This window comes from Salvelinus alpinus, chromosome 23 (genome assembly GCF_045679555.1).
Source record: "Salvelinus alpinus chromosome 23, SLU_Salpinus.1, whole genome shotgun sequence".
In the NCBI taxonomy this organism is placed as follows: Eukaryota; Metazoa; Chordata; class Actinopteri; order Salmoniformes; family Salmonidae; genus Salvelinus; species Salvelinus alpinus.
Window position 1 is genome coordinate 46,502,750 of NC_092108.1, and position 12,968 is coordinate 46,515,717.

A 12,968-nucleotide genomic window follows, 5' to 3' on the forward strand; every position below is an offset into this window, starting at 1 on the left:
AAAATGTAAATTCGTTTTTTATTTGTTATTATTTTTCACTTTAGCAAAATTGTAATAACATCCTATTTGGATCATGTTACTCTTCCTTTACTGGTGATGCTGTTTGAAATAGTTAACATGACAACATATTTCAATTTGGTAACACCTTTACTTGAATCTTGTGTTATAAGGACTTTTCCCACATTTTGTTAGATTACAACCTTATTCCAAAATGTAATAAAAAAACTTTTATTCTCATCAATCTAGACCCAATATCCCATAATGATGAAGCAATTTATGAGATTAATTTTTTAAATATAACATTTACATAAGTATTCAGACCATTTACTCAGTACTTTGTTGAACGGCCTTTGGCAGCAAATACAGCCTTGAGTCTTCTTGGGTATGACGCTACAAGCTTGGCTCAACTGTATTTGTGGAGTTTCTCCCATTCTTGTTTGCAGATCCTCACAAGCGCTGTCAGGCTGGATGGAAGCTTTGCTGCACAGCTATTTTCAGGTCTCTCCAGAGATGTTAGATTGGGTTCAAGTCCAGGCACTGGCTGGGCCACTCAAGGACATTCAGACACTTGTCCTGAAGCCACCCCTGCATTGTCTTGGCTATGAGCTTAGGGTCATTGTCCTGTTAGAAGGTGAACCTTCGCCCCAGTCTGAGGTCCTGAGCGCACTGGAGCAGGTTTTTATCAAGGATCTCTCTGTACTTTGCTCCATTCATCTTTTCCTTGATCCTGACTAGTCTTCAAGTCCCTGCCGATGAAAAACATCCCGACATCATGATGCTGCCACCACCATGCTTCACCGTATGGATTGTGCCAGATTTCCTCCAGACGTGACGCTTGGCATTCAGGCCAAAGAGTTCAATCTTGGTTTCATCAGAACAGAGGATCTTGTTTCTCATGGTCTGAGAGTCTTTAGGTGCCTTTTGGCAAACTCCAAGCAGGCTGTCATGTGCATTTTCCTGAGGAGTGGCTTCCGTCTGGTCACTCTACCATAAAGGCCTGATTGGTGGAGTGCTGCAGAGATGGTTGTCCTTCTGGAAGGTTCTCCCATCTCCACAGAGGAACTCTGGAGCTCTGTCAGAGTGACCACCAGGTTCTTGGTTCAAGGTTCAAGACCATTCACCCCTGATTGCTCAGTTTGGCTGGGAGTCTTGGTGGTTCCAAACTTTTCCATTTAAGAATGATGGAGGACACGGTGTTCTTGGGGACCTTCAATGCTGCAGAATTATTTTGGTACCCTTCCCCAGATCTGTGCCTCTACACAATCCTGTCTCTGGGCCCTACTGGCAATTCCTTCAACCTCATGGCTTGGTTTTTGCTCTGACATGCACTGTCAACTGTGAGACCTTACATAGACAGGTGTGTGCCTTTCCAAATCATGTCCAATCAATTGAATTTACCACAGGTGGACTCCAATCAAGTTGTAGAAACATCTCAAGGATGATCAATGGAAACAGGATGCACCTGAGCTCAATTTCAAGTCTCATAGCAACGGGTCTGTATACTTATTTAAATAAGGTATTTCCGTTTTTTTTAACACATTTGCAAAAATGTCTAAAAAACTGTTTTTGCTTTGTCATTATGGGGTATTGTGTGTAGATTGCTGAGGATTTGTTTCATTTAATCATTTTTAGAATAAGGATGTAACGTAACAAAATGTAGAAAAAGTCAACGGGTCTGAATACTTTCCGAAGGCACTGTAACTACATAAGACTGTCATATTCGTAACATAACAGATGTCATAAACAAGATTATTGTCTCAGTTTAAAGCTAGCAAACTGACGTGATTTTATTGGATTGAGTCATGACATTGTAAAGTCAGTTGTCATGACTTTATGACATCTATGATGTTATGAGTATGACAGTATTATGTAGTCCACATGGAGGGTTCACGTAAATTGTTGTAAATACACAGAAAAAGATTGGAACACAAAGGGAAACAGTGAAACAAATTTAGTGACCAAATCCAATACATGTAACCTGAAATTACACTTGCTTGAAAGTACGTCAACTCACCAGCAGTACGACCAGGAATACGACTTTCCCGAAGTGGATCCTTTGTCCGAACCATCCAGGGCATTTGAACTCATTCCAGAGGCTGACCCAAAACAACGCCGCCAGAGAAGAGGTAGACGGAGCGGTCGTCTGGTCAGACTTCGGAGGCGCGCACACCACCCACCCCTTCTGAGTATATGACTCGCTAATGTCCAGTCTCTAGATAACAAGGTAGATTAAATTAGGGCAAGAGTTGCTTTCCAGAGAGACATCAGGGATTGTAACATACTCTGTTTCACGGAAACATGGCTCTCTCGGGATATACATCTCTCCAGGAAGAAGAAGGGTGGGGGTGTATGTTTCATGATTAACTTCTCACGAGTCACCAACCCTGATCCGGTAGCACCCCCCCCCCCCCCCCCCCCACTGAGTAGCATAGCTAGCATAGCGTCACAAGTAACTTGTAGCATCTAAATATCATTAAATCACAAGTCCAAGACACCAGATGAAAGATACAGGTCTTGTGAATAAAGCCACCATTTCAGATTTTTAAAATGTTTTACAGGGAAGACACAATATGTAAATCTATTAGCTAACCACGTTAGCAAAGGACACGATTTTTTTACTCCCAATAGTTTTTTCCTGCGTCAGTAGCTATCACTAATTCGACTAAATAAAAATATATATAGCCACTAACCAAGAAACAACTTCATAAGATGACAGTCTGATAACATATTTATGGTATAGCATAGTTTTTTTTTTGAAAAATTTGCATTTTTCAGGTATAAATCACAGTTCTACATTGCAGCTGCAATCTGAAATAGTGCTGACCCAGCCAGAACAATTACAGAGACCAACGTCATATAAAGAATTACTCATCTTAAAACATTTCAGAAAAATACACAGCGTACAGATATTGAAAGCCCAACATCTGGTGAATCCAAACAATATTTCAGATTTATTAAATGTTTTATAACGAAAACAAAATGTAGCGCTAAATTAGCATAGCTATACCAGGCAGATTCGGCTAGGCGCCCACGGCCAGTTCACATGCACAACAGACATGATATAACATCGTAAATTGGGACTTACTATGGCTGATCTTTCATCAGAATGTTGATCAAAGTGTCCTTTGTCAAGATGAGTCGTTGGTTCCGTTCAGAATTGTTCCTTTCCCACTCCATTTAGCACAGGTACTGGTCGAGTGGCACGGATCTCTCAAACGTAAATAAAATCAGACAACGGAACACCACAAAACTCCCGAAAAAATTCAAATAATCTGATTAAACTATATTGAAAAAACATACATTACGATGATCTGGTCACATGTATCAAACAAACTTCGAGACGGAGATAGTTTTCATCCATAATGGCCGCACAACAGAAGACAATCGCAGCTACAAGTCGCACGATTTAGAGAACCGGAAGTTGTCGGTCACGCCAAAGAATTAGCTCTCATTTCACGTCAGTCCCAGATAAACAAGATATTTTTCCTCTGACGTCCTCTTGACACCCAGAGGAAGGCCAATGAGGTGTGTTTCGGGTCATAGGGGGCACGACCATATATAGGCAGAGCGTTGAAGCTGGCATACACATCTTGCTTTTTTCTTCTTGGTCATGGAAAGTGCTGTCAAATGACTTCTGTATCACTCAGAGACAAAATTGAAACGGTTTTAGAAACTAGAGATTGTTTTCTTTTCAATGGTATTATTTATATGCATATAGTAAGAGCAATAATTGAATAAGAGGCAGTTTAATCTGTAGAGCAAATTATGCTAATGGGAAAATAGCACCCCCTGTATTCTCAAGAAGTTAACGACTCATGGTGTAATTGTAACAACATACAGGAACTCAAGTCCTTTTGTTCACCTGACCGAGAATTCCTCAAATTCAAATGCCGACCGTATTATCTCTCAAGAGAATTCTCCTCTGTTATAGTCACAGCCGTGTATATCCCCCCACAAGCCGATACCACAACGGCCCTCAAGGAACTTCACTGGACTCTATGTAAACTGGAAACCATATATCCTGAGTCTGCGTTTATTGTAGCTGGGGATTTTAACAAAGCAAATTTGAGAACAAGCTACCTAAATTCTATCAGCATTTTCACTTTAGAACTCGCACTGGTAAAACACTGAATCACTGCTACTCTAACTTCTGCGATGCATACAAGGTCCTACACCGCCCTCCTTTCGGCAAATCGGAATCCACGCTTCAAGATTGCTTTGATCACGTGGATCACATGTTCCGGGTAGCCTCAGAGAATAATATCGACGTATATACTGATTCGGTGAGTGAGTTTATAAAGAAGTGTAAAGGAGATGTTGTACATCCTGTGACTATTAAAACCTACCCTAACCAGAAACCGTAGATAGATGGCGGTATTTGCGCCAAACTGAAAGCATAAACCACGGTAAGGTGACTGGGAATATGGCCGAAATCAAAGTGTAGTTATTCCCTACGCAGGGCAAACAAACAAGCGAAATGCCAGTATAAAGACAAAGTGGAGTCGCAATTCAATGGCTCAGACACGAGACATATGTGGCAGGGTCTACAGACAATCACGGACAACAAAAGGAAAACCAGCCACGTCACGGACACCGACATCTTGCTTCCAGACAAACTAAACACCTTCTTTGCCCGCTTTGAGTATAATACTGTGCCACCGACGTGGCCTGCTACCAAGGACTGTGGGCTATCCTTCCCCGTGGCCGACATGAGTAAGACATTTAAACGTGTTAAGCCTCGCAAGGCTGCCGGCTCAGAGCATGCGCAGACCAGCTGGCTGATGTGTTTAGGGACATATTCAACCTCTCCCTATCCCAGTCTAATGTCCCCACATGCTTCAAGATGGCCACCATTGTTCCTGTACCCATGAAGGCAAAGGTAACTGAACTAAATCGCCCCGTAGCACTCACTTCTGTCATCATGAAGTGCTTTGAGAGGCTAGTCAAGGATCATATCACCTCCACCTTACCTGTCACCCTAGATTCACTTCAATTTGCTTACCGCCCCAATAGGTCCACAGACGATGCAATCTCATTGCAAACTGCCCTATCCCATCTGGACAAGAGGAATACCTATGCAAGAATGCTGTTCATTGACTATAGCTCAGCATTCAACACCATAGTACCCTCCAAGCTCATCATTAAGCTTGAGGCCCTGGGTCTTAATCCCGCCCTGTGCAATTGGGTCCAGGACTTCCTGACAGGCCGCCCCCAGGTGGTGAAGGTAGGAAACAACTTCTCTACTTCGCTGATCCTCAACTCTGGGGCCCCACAAAGGCGCGTGATCAGCCCCCTCCTGTACTCCCTGTTCACACATTACTGTTTGGCCATGCACGCCTCCAATTCAATCATCAAGTTTGCAGACGACACAACAGTAGTAGGCTTGATACCAACAACAACGAGACAGCCTACAGGGAGGAGGTGAGGGCACTCGGAATGTGGTGTCAGGGAAACAACCTCCCACTCAACGTCAACAAAACAAAGGAGATGATCGTGGACTTCAGGTAACAGCAGAGGGAGCAACCCCCTATCCACATCGACGGAACAGCAGTGGAGAAGGTGGAAAGTTTTAAGATCTTTGGCGTACACATCACAGACAAACTGAAATGGTCCACTCACACAGACAGTGTGATGAAGAAGGCACAACAGCTTCTCTTCAACCTCAGGAGGCTGAAGAAATTTGGCTTGTCACCTAAAACACCCACAAACTTTGACAGATGCACAATTGAGAGCATCCGGTCGGGCTGTATCACCGCCTGGTACTGCAACTGCACCGCCCCCAACCGCAAGGCTCTCCAGAGGTTGGTGCGATCTGCACAACACATCACCGGGGGAAACTACCTGCCCACCAGGACACCTACAGCACCTGATGTCACAGGAAGGCCAAAAAGCTGGGACCGAGAGACTGAAAAACAGCTTCTATCTCAAGACCATACAGCCACTAACACAGAGAGGCTGCTGCCTTCATACAGACTTGAAATCATTGGCCACTTTAATAAATTAATTACTAGTCACTTTAATAATGCCACTTTAATAATGTTTACATATCTTGCATTACTCATCTCATATGTATATACTGTATTTTATACCATCTATTGCATCTTGCCTATGCCGCTCTGTCATTGCTCATCCATATATTCTTATTCCATTCCTTTACTTAGATTTGTGTATATTAGGTAGTTGTTGTGGAATTGTTAGATTACATGTTAGATATTGCTGCAATGTCGGAACTAGGAGCACAAGCATTTCGCTACACTCGCATTAACATCTGGTAACCATGTGTATGTGACCAAAAAAAAAACAGCAGACATACTCAAGACTAAACGGAAAGAATGTAATAAATGCTGGGAGTATGGCAACGTAGGATCTGTTGTGGTCATACAGTAGCTCCAAGTGGACACTATTCCTTCCAAAGGAATATTTATTTATCGTAAAATTATATCATATTATTTATCATATTATTTTTATTATTATTTTCACAATGTTTACAGGGCAATGACCACATGCTTGGCACACTTTTTAAAAAACTCTTTCCTAACAGTATCAACTGAAGTTCATGATGTGGGACTCTGTATCCCAGGAACAAGTATTAAACATTTTCACTCAGTGAGGCCTTAGTCAGAGTCACTAACTCAGTACTCAGTCACTACTTTATCATTGTTTCAAGTTTTAGTGTCATGTGAAATGCCTTTCAAGTACAATGAAGTTCCTTTCTTGCAAGCTCCAAACAGAACAATGCAGTAATCAGGATCACTGTATCTCTCTCCTTTATAAAACGATTGAAATAAAACCATTCACGAACATCTACCTATAGCCCCCTGGAGATAAGACAGAACATCTACCTATAGCCCCCTGGTGATCAGACAGAACATCTACCTATAGCCCCCTGGGGATCAGACAGAACATCTACCTATAGCCCCCTGGGGATCAGACAGAACATCTACCTATAGCCCCCTGGGGATCAGACATAACATCTACCTATAGCCCCCTGGGGATCAGACAGAACATCTACCTATAGCCCCCTGGGGATCAGACAGAACATCTACCTATAGCCCCCTGGGGATCAGACAGAACATCTACCTATAGCCCCCTGGGGATCAGACAGAACATCTACCTATAGCCCCCTGGGGATCAGACAGAACATCTACCTATAGCCCCCTGGGGATCAGACAGAACATCTACCTATAGCCCCCTGGGGATCAGACAGAACATCTACCTATAGCCCCCTGGGGATCAGACAGAACATCTACCTATAGCCCCCTGGGGATCAGACAGAACATCTACATATAGCCCCCTGGGGATCAGACACAACATCTACGTATAGCCCCCTGGGGATCAGACAGAACATCTACCTATAGCCCCCTGGGGATCAGACACAACATCTACCTATAGCCCCCTGGGGATCAGACAGAACATCTACCTATAGCCCCCTGGGGATCAGACAGAACATCTACCTGTAGCCCCCTGGGGATCAGACAGAACATCTACCTATAGCCCCCTGGGGATCAGACAGAACATCTACCTATAGCTCCCTGGGGATCAGACAGAACATCTACCTATAGCCCCCTGGGGATCAGACAGAACATCTACCTATAGCCCCCTGGGGATCAGACAGTACATATACCTATAGCCCCCTGGGGATCAGACAAAACATCTACCTATAGCCCCTTGGGGATCAGACAGAACATCTACCTATAGCCCCCTGGGGATCAGACAGAACATCTACCTATAGCCCCCTGGAGATTAGACAGAGCATCTTCCTATAGCCCCCTGGGAATTTGAACTAGTCTCCCTCTAGTCCATCCCCCTCACCCACCTCACCATTACGAGGCCTTACTTTTTAGTTCCTGAGGTAGATCTGCCCAGGCATCTGCTTGGCATATAAATGGGGGACATTAGCCTCAGGGCAGGCGTATTGACGTAGACTGTGAGGTGTCAACGGGAGAAGCTGGGGTGCCATAACCACCACCCCATTCCCACCTACCCCCAACAAAGCCCATATGTTCAATAGCAACACCCCTACTCACACACACACACACACACACACACACACACACACACACACACACACACACACACACACACACACACACACACACACACACACACACACACACACACACACACACACACACACACACACACACACACACACACACACACACACAACCCCATGGCTCAGTGGTCCTCTACCAAAATGACAAAGGAAGACATACCAAAGTCTAGGCTAAACCATTGTATGCTTGCTCGACAAGCACTTAAAGGTGTCAGATTTGAGACATCATTTTGAGTGATGATGACCACAGCCTGTGTGTGTGTTTGTTTCTTTACGGCTTTTGTCTCAGTAAACAGAAGAGTGTGGGAAATCTCAGCATTCCTACTGTCAGAGACAACAAACCACCTTTCGTCTGACCTTGAAGCTAGAATCCTTAACTGAAAAAACAACAAAGCGGTTACCCAGCCTATGTTTTGGTATAAAAGTGAGGGATGGGCCTCTAGAAATGTAACCATTCGGAAATTCATAGACCGAGCTATCGATGCAAGGACTGACCATCCATGATATCAAAATTAGGGTTTTAATCATGTTGAGGCTATACAGTGTTTGTTTACATTTACACTGTTTACAAAAATACCTAGTAAAACAAGCTCATATTTTGGTTTCTGATGGGGTACGACAGTTAACCTAAGCTCAAGAGGCAATTATAAGTTATATATTCTTTAAGAATCAATATATATATGTATCATTGTAATAACTGTTTTGCTAGCACAGACTGAAATATGTTCTGGGATTCCTCCGATGACATTGAGGAGTACACCACATCAGTCACTGGCTTCACAATATGTGCATTGATGACGTCGTCCCCACAGTGGCTGTACGTACATACCCTAACCAGAAGCCATTGATTACAGGCAACATCAACACTGAGATAAAAGGTAGAGCATCTGCTTTCAAGGAGCGGGACACCATCACAGAAGCTTATAAGAAATCCCGCTATTTTAAATTTTTTATGCATTTAACTAGGCAAGTCAGTTATTTACAATGACAGCCTACCCCGGCCAAACCCAGATGACGCTGGGCCAATTGGGCGCCGCATTATGGGACTCCCAATCACGGCCAAATGTGATGCAGCCCGGATTCGAACGAGGTACTGCAGTGATGCTTCTTGCACTGAGATGCAGTGTCTTAGACCACTGTGCCACTCAGGAGCTATGCCATCTGACGAACCATCAAACTGGCAAAGCATCAACACAGGACTAAGATCGAATCATACTACACTGGCTCCAACGCTTGTCGGATGTGACATGGCTTGCAAAATATTACAGACTACAAAGGGAAGCACAGCCGAGAGCTGCCCAGTGACACGAGCATACCAGACAAGCTAAATGACTTCTACGCTCGCTTCGAGGCAAGTAACCCAGTAACATGCATGAGAGCATCAGCCGATGTGAGTAAGACCTTTAAACAGGTCAACATTCACAAGGCTGCAAGGCCAGACGGATTACCAGAACATGTACTCCGAGCATGCGATGACCAACTGGCAAGTGTCTTCACTGACATTTTCATCCTCTCCTTGTCTGAGTCTGTAATACCAACATGTTTCAAGCAGTTTTTCTCTAGACAATCTGAAGTTTGAAAGTCAAAGTCTACGCCCCTTTGTCTGTTATTGGTCAACAGTAGGGATTCTTCAATTAAGTTTTTATTGTCATTCAAGTGTAGGCAACATGTTTTCATAGAATTTTTTCACTTGAGAAATAATTCACCAAACATCCTAGTTAAATTGCGCAACAAAGATTCCTCGGCAAAAACATCAAAATGAATGGCAGATTTCTTCAGACTATTTTGAGGGAGAGTATACTGGCTATGGCATCTCAAGATGGACAAACAATACTGTTGCTGCTTTTTTTTCTTGTTTTTCAAGCGAAGGTCGAAGGTATGCGAGCACACTAATTTGGTTCGGCTAGGCGCCAGCCGAACCGGTGCATGTGGAAGCTTTAAGATGGAGGAGAGGGGAGCGATTGTGTGACCTTCACCGTTGGCCATCAGTTAGCCGTCTCAACTCTATTGGGGTACTATCCCAGAATGAGTTACGGTCTCTGGGGAAACCATAGGTGAGCGAGCTTTTTCCCCAGCCCAATACTTAGAAAAACCTCTTGGTTTACACAGTATGGCGTTTTAGTCAGTGGCAAAGGTCAAACTACCAGTCAGCATTCAAGCTATGGATTTCCACTGGTTAGCCTATGACCTTGAGCTCAACCATGAAAACAGTTCATTCTAACGCAAACTAGCTAATGGTAGCAAATACGAGTACTCAACCCGGTAGCCATCTATTCCACCTTGTCTGGAAAGCACTCCATTACTAAACATTGAATTGTCGATATAGCTAACTCACTCTCTGTGTGTTAGTAGTAATGATGAATGTGAATAAATTGTCTATGGTTGGTTAGCTGGCAGGCAATCTTGCTGCATATTTAGTGACACTAACTAGCTAACAGCAAGCTGACAATATTGAAATGTCCATGTTAGGTGTGCTAAGCTAGCCAGTCTAATAGAGATCAATACAATTAGTGGGGTGGTTAAATTGTATTGTTGTGTGTTTTGTTGAAGGTGGTACATCATTTGATTCCACCAGCATGTGTTTCCAACCCCAAACTCTGCACAATGTGAAGGTTAATTAGCAAGAATATTTACAAGCTGACTGCCAAGATAGCTAAATGCATGACATAAACATCAATTGGGCAGTGTTTGTATGGGTGGTGTTTGTGTTATGGGGTTACAGGTGGTTAGAGGTAACTTTAGGACTACAGAATAACTTCCAGACCATGTAATCAATTTAGTCTACCCCTCTTCTCTTTTTACCTTTTCTTTCTGTAAAACTCAGGTTCTGGAGTCATTCCACAGGCCCTGCTGAAAAATCCCCCAAAGCGGGGCATTTTGGGTACACAAGCATGAGGGAAGGGGCACACCTTGCACTTATGGAGCACAACTAGATTGTGGGACAAAAACGAGGGACACTGAAAGGTATAAAATCAAGACTACAACAGTAATGACACAATCACCTCATTCTTTGTCCTGCAGATTCTCAAAACACAATAGACACGTCTACAAAAGTGCCATGCTACTATAGACAAGAATGATATGTCAAAGTCAGTGGGCTGGGGAGGTTTACAGACAGGTCTTTGAGATGAGGAAGGGGGTTTTGGTTGCGCTTAGAGACAGTAAATGTGTTGTTGTGTATGAGAATGGCTTGAAAGGTGCCATTCCTCCTCAATTGCCCATAGACAAGAATACATACTGTGTAAAACCTGCCCTCCTAAGACATTTCACACCTTCTGCAGCCCCTCAGCCCATTCACTTTGTTCACTGATCTTCCCTCTCAAAAGCAGCTCCCAATGTCCCTAAAATAAACAATACACTAGTCGGTCTCTAAACACTTCGGTCCCAATCAGTTGACACCATCACCAACAAATGCATGTTGCCCTACTTCCCTTCCACAAAACGTGTCAAATGGTAACACCACAACCATGTCTTTCCAGGAGATGTGTAGTACCAGCCAATATTCTGCAAGAGGACCAAACAGTTGGTGGTTAAGGTCTACGAGCCCTACGCCACTTCTGGAAGAGTCTTATCCAGCTGGCCGTACACCGCAGACAGGACAAGACCATTCGCCACAAAGAGTTTCAGCTTTCACAGCCCACCATTCCCAGTGTACCGAAGCTGGATAAAGGACCATAAAATAAATATGGATATTTTTGATCAAACCTCAAAATTTGTCTGCCTTTATGTATTCACAAAATATATTTCTATACGATGTACAGGGCTCATTAGCATCAAACAGATGTTAGACATTCAGATATATCCAAAGAATGTTTCAAAATCTAAAATACAGGGGAGTGTACAATATTTAATGCTAACTCAAAAAGAGAACTGGGTATTCAACAAGAATGATATATGGTAAAAGTAACATGCCAAAAAATACAGTACGAACAGTGTAGTACAATTCAGTGTGTCTCAGGTGTAGTAAACTGCAGAGAACTGTAGCTACAGATTGTTACAAGATTAGCAAATTTAGGCATGACATGCCAGAAACAAACGCTGACACTACACATCCAAGTATAACTGACAAAATTATTTTAGATTTTTTATTTAACCTTTATTTAACCAGGCAAGAACAACTTAATTTATGAAAGACAAGTATTGTCATTTAGAATTCTGTAAAGTGAGTGTGGAAGAGGTGAAGAAATTATTGTTGTCTATCAATAATGACAAGCCACCAGGGTCTGACAATTTGGATGGAAAATTAGGATAATAGTGGACGATATTGCCCCTCCTATTTGTCATATCTTCAATCTAAGCCTACTAGAAAGTGTGTGCCCTTAGGCCTGGAGGGAAGCAAAAGTTATTCCCCTACCCAGGAATAGTAAAGCCCCCTTTACTGGCTCAAATAGCCAACCAATCAGCCTGTTACCAACCCAAAATTGTGTTTGACCAGATACAATGCTATTTTACAGAAACAAATTAACAACAGACTTTCAGCACGCTCATAGTGAAGGACATTCAACAGGCACAGCACTTACACATATGACTGAGAGAAATTGATGATAAAAAGATTATGGGAGCTGTTTTGTTAGACTTCAGTGCGACTTTTGACATTATCGATCATAGTCTACTGCTGGAAAAATGTACAGTTGAAGTCGGAAGTTTACATACACCTTAGCCAAATACATTTCTACTCGGTTTTTTACAATTTCTGACATTTAATCATAGTAAACATTCCCTGTTTTAGGTCAGTTAGGATCACCACTTTATTTTAAGAATGTGAAATGTCAGAATAATAGTAGAGAGAATGATTTATTTCAGCTTTTATTTCTTTCATCACATTCCCAGTGGGTCAGAAGTTTACATACACTCAATTAGTATTTGGTAGCATTGCCTTTAAATTGTTTAACTTGGGTCAAACGTTTCGGAT

General features: G+C 42.8%; 1 long non-coding RNA gene across 1 annotated transcript in view; it reads left to right on the plus strand.

Annotated features, from left to right (window-relative positions):
- Window positions 1-11,768, plus strand: part of LOC139551360 (uncharacterized) — a 31,186-nt gene extending 19,418 nt beyond the window's left edge. The window contains exons 3-4 of the long non-coding RNA XR_011670265.1: window positions 10,881-11,020; window positions 11,536-11,768. This is a non-coding gene — a long non-coding RNA (uncharacterized lncRNA). The remainder of the gene's footprint in view (window positions 1-10,880; window positions 11,021-11,535) is intronic.
- The last annotated feature ends 1,200 nt before the right edge of the window (window positions 11,769-12,968 follow it).